Genomic DNA, 4,814 nt, shown 5'->3' with positions numbered 1-4,814 from the left:
AGCCTTGGAGGAGATTATGTTGAGAAATAAAAAAAAAAAATTCTTAAAAACGTTGTTTTTCTTGGTCAGGCCGGAAACTTATCAATCCACCCTCGTACAATCATTAATTTTCTCTTTGCTGAAAAGATGTTATTAGTTCCTAATTTTTTGTTTTATTATTATGCCAAAAGTCAGAAGTCTTATAGGCACAAAAAGTAACAATTTTTCATAAAATCCATAAATAGGTTAAATTTTAAGTTAAAAATAAATTTTCAAAATAAATAAAAACAATAATTAATAATTTTTATGCAAAAATAACGACTATTCAACATAATAGTTAAATTATTAACGACAGAGATGAATTAACAAACAAAAACTTAAATTTTTTATCAAGAAGGTTCATTTTCTACCGAAAAAGACAAACATTCAACAACATACTATACATGAATTTTGAACTGAATGAATGGTCGGGAATCAGAAGAGACTAACCCTTATTTGGAAAATTTTTTAGGCGATCGGAAATACTGTTCACCGACTACTTCTTGGGAGAGCCTTTTGAGGAACTTTGTTATTTTATTAAAAACAGACAAATTACATTTTTTCACTTCCTGAAAAAAGAACCACACTTAGGATAGATTGGAGAGAACAAAAAGCCAAAAACGTGAATTTTGAAAATTTGGTCGGTAAGCCCCTTATGGTTTCCTAACATTTAAATAGTTTAATTTTTACTGTAAAATATAATTTTATTTTTGAATAAAAAATGTAAAAGTTACAACTTTAATTAAAAAAAAAACAATTTCACATACAAAAAGACGAATATTCAATGAAATAGTTACATTTTTGAGGAAAGAGGTGAATTAAAAAAAATTGAATTTTTGACCAAGAAGATTAATTTTTAACTGAAGAGATAAACTTTTATCTAAAATGAAAAATTTTCAAACAAATATTTGAATTTTCAACCAAACATATGAATTTTTGATCAAGAAGATTAATTTTCTAACGAAAAGGACGACTTTTCAACAAAATACATGAATTTTACATCAAATAGTTGAATTTTAACTAAAAAAGAAACATTTTTAATCAAAGATGGAATAATTATATTTTTGACATCGATCATTTTTTAACCAAAAAGCAACGATTTTACAGTCAAATATTTCAGTTTTCAACCGAAAAGATGAATTTTCAAAAAAATTCATGAATTTTGAACCAAATAGTTTAGTTAGAAAAATGTAAAGTTACAGTTTTAATTGAAAAAATAATAATTTTTCGTACAAAAAAACTAACATTCAATAAAATAGTTAAATTGTCTACCTAAAGGCGAATTTTTAACAAAGTACATGAATTTTGAACTAAAAAAGATACATTTTTGAGCATAAAGGAAATAGTTTTATTTTTAAATAATATTTCTAACCCTTTTTGAAAAAAATGTAAAACCTTACCCAGAGAAGTGGTGTCCTTTTGATAATATGGAACGAAAGTTACTGAAATTATTACACTAATTATCTCTTTACTCAGTAAAAGGAATTCATTCTTAAGTATCTGTTGTTGTTGTAATTATGCTAAAAATGGGAGGTGATTTCGAAACCAATAGGAACAATTTTTCAGAAAATCCATAAATCCGTGGTAAACGATTTTCTCTCCATTGGTCTCGGCGAAAGGGGTTCAATTCCAGTTACCTATTACCAGTTACACCTGTGATCCAACGACCTGCAATTTGCACTGACTATATATATTTACCTACAAATTATTGTAATAATTTCTAAGGAATCGTGCGCTTTCTATAATACCAAGCAACGCCAGGGCTCTTATTTTCGGATGGGTGGAGAGAATATTGACATTGAAAGAAAGTTACTGTTTAATGATCAACTATTGTAGTTTGCAATGCCCCAACTTTCTAGTATTCGTATATAAATCTGCTTGCGCTCATTAGACACGTGCATCTTCACCAAGTCATATTTTTATTTTCTTATTTTCCTAAAAGAAGACTTGAAACTAGGTGGATTTTTACATCACTCATAACTTTCCTTCGATTTCAGGTTTTACTTCTAATACGGAAATCCATTATTTTATGGCCTTGATTGAAATCTTCACAACATCCAGGAGAGTAAGGTATAATTTTCAAAAAAGAAAAAGTAATGCACATAATTGAAAGGTAAGTTTATCTTTCACGAGAGAGATTTTCTTAACCATTAAATAGATGAATTTCAAAAAAAAAATTAATTTTCTACCGAAAAGACGAATTTTCAACAAATTATATAAATTTGTAATGAAATAGTTAAATCTACAAAAAAGATAAATGTTCTATCAAAAAGTTGAATTTTCAAATGAAAAAGATCAAGTTTCAACCAAAAATAGAATAATTAAATCTTCAGTTAAAAAATTAACCGTCTACCTAAATAAAAACGAATTTTCAAGAACCTAGTTGAGTTTTCAAATGAAAAAATGAATTTCTAACTAAACCGATGAATCAATAACTGCAATAGTTAAACTGGATTTTTAACAAAGTAGTTCAAGTTTCAATCAAGTTCTTTAATTTTCAACCAAAGAAGACCAAGTTTCTACCAAAAATGGAATAGTGAAATATTCAGTTAAAAAATAAATTTTTATCCCAAAAGACCTAATTTTAAAAAAATAGTTCAATTGTCTTCCGAAAAGGCGAATTTTTATTAAAATACATGTACTTTCGCCCAAGTAGTTGAATTCTAAATAAAAAGAGACAAATTTCTATTAGAAAATGGAATAGTTGCATTTTTAATTAAAAAATTAAATTTTTACCCCAAGAAGAAAAACATACAAAAGAATAGTTAAATCTACAAAGAGATGAATTTTCAACTAGAATTATGCATTTACTTCCACAAAATAAATTGTCCACAAAGTAATTAACCTTTTAATTTTTTAAGCACAATTACGTTTCAAAAAGATGATTTTTGAACAAAATACATCAATTTTCAACCAAATAATTCAATCTTTAACTAAAAGCTGTTAATTTACAGCAAAAAATGGAACGGTTGAATTTCCAGTTCACAAAATCAAATTTTAATTTAAAAAAGGAATTAACAGCAAAATTGTTGAATTTTGTACCTCAATAGTTTAATTTTCAGCCAAATAATTGAATTTTTTAAAAAATGTTTTCAACTTTTCACTTTTCAACCATAAAGATGAACTTTCCAGGAAGAATCTTTATTGAAAAAAAACGATAATTTATTAAAATACATTAACTGTCCACCAAGAAAGACAAATTTTCTCCAAAAAATACACTAGTTAAATTTCCCGTTCAAAAATGAATTATATGAACCAAAAAAAAAATTGGATTACTCCATCTTATATCAGATGGCCCTTGATTGCCTCTATAAACAGAATTCATCTAAATTACCAAAGATTACACTGGATTAAATAGGATTACTGTAAATAGCATAAAATTATGGTGGATTAGTCCGCTCAAACTAGATCCACGCAAATTTGCAACCAAAAAGAATTACTTTTTAACAATTAAAACAACAACTTAACAACTAAAATATTGAATCTTAAGCGTCACTAGTTAAATTTGAAGAGAAAAATTAATTTTCAAACAAAAAACAACAATTTTTTCAAGAAAATATTGTACATGCATTTTGAACCAAATACTTGAAACTTTTTTACCAAATAAACGGATTATTCACCAAATAGTTACATTTTCAACGAAAAAAATTAAATTAAAAAGAAATACGTGAATTTTCAACCTGATAGTTGAATTTACAACTAAAAAAGTTAAATTGTCCATTTTAAATCAAAGAGATAAATATTTAACTAAAACTATGCATTTCCAAAAACAAAATAAATTTTCAACAAACTACTTCAACTAACTGGTTGAACTTTCAAACGAGAAGATTAATTTTGTACTAAAAAAGACGAATTTTTAAGGAAAACTACATTTCCAACAAATAGTTTAATTTTTAGTTGCTAAAAAATTGATTTTAACGACCACAGATAATTAATTTTTTTTATCAAAAATTTAAAAAATCAATTTTTAGGTAAAAATGAATGTTTGTAATTAAATTGAACTTTTCTAGTTGTAAATTCAACTGTTTGTTTGTAGTTGTTAAATTTATGTTAAAAAATACAACTTTTTTCTAGAAATTTAATCTGTTTTGGTCAATCCTTTTTTGTTTGAAAAATAAAGTACTAGTTTCAAAGTTGAAGTATTTTGCAAAAAGAAATCATGTTTTTGGTCGAAGATTTATCATTTTAGTTAAGATTTAATTTTTTAGTTGTAAGCATAATTTTTTTATGGAAATGCATATTTTTATGTTCAAAATTCAACTACTTTTATATTCTTGCATTTTTGTTTGTTAAACTTCATTTTTATTTTTTGAAAATTTTACTTTTCTACTTTTTGTAGAAAATTAATTTTTTTGAATTAAAAATTGAACGATTTCGTTCAAAATTCAAAATATTTACATTTAAAATTAACATTTTGTTGAAAATTCGCGTCTTTGGTTATCAAATTAATATTCTTTGTTGAAAATTCATCTTATCTGGTTGAAGATTCAACTATTTTGATAAAAATTAATCTTTTTCGTTGAATTTAACTGTTTAAAAATGAATTTTTTTGCTGAGTTGAAAAGTCATTTTTTTAGTTAGTCGAAAATTCATTTATCTAGTTGAAAATTAGTCCTTTTGGATTAAAGATACATCTTTTGTGGTAGAAAACGTACTATATTTTTTTGGCTAAAGATTATTTGATTAAAAATGTTGCAAAAAAATCCAATAAAAGTAAAATATTATTTAAATTGATTTAAAATCATTTTTAAGTTTAAAGATAAGAAGAATTTATATTATTTTTCGTTTTCATACTA

This window comes from Belonocnema kinseyi, chromosome 8 (assembly GCF_010883055.1).
Source record: "Belonocnema kinseyi isolate 2016_QV_RU_SX_M_011 chromosome 8, B_treatae_v1, whole genome shotgun sequence".
NCBI classification, from domain to species: Eukaryota; Metazoa; Arthropoda; class Insecta; order Hymenoptera; family Cynipidae; genus Belonocnema; species Belonocnema kinseyi.
Note: the sequence above shows the minus strand (reverse complement) of the source record.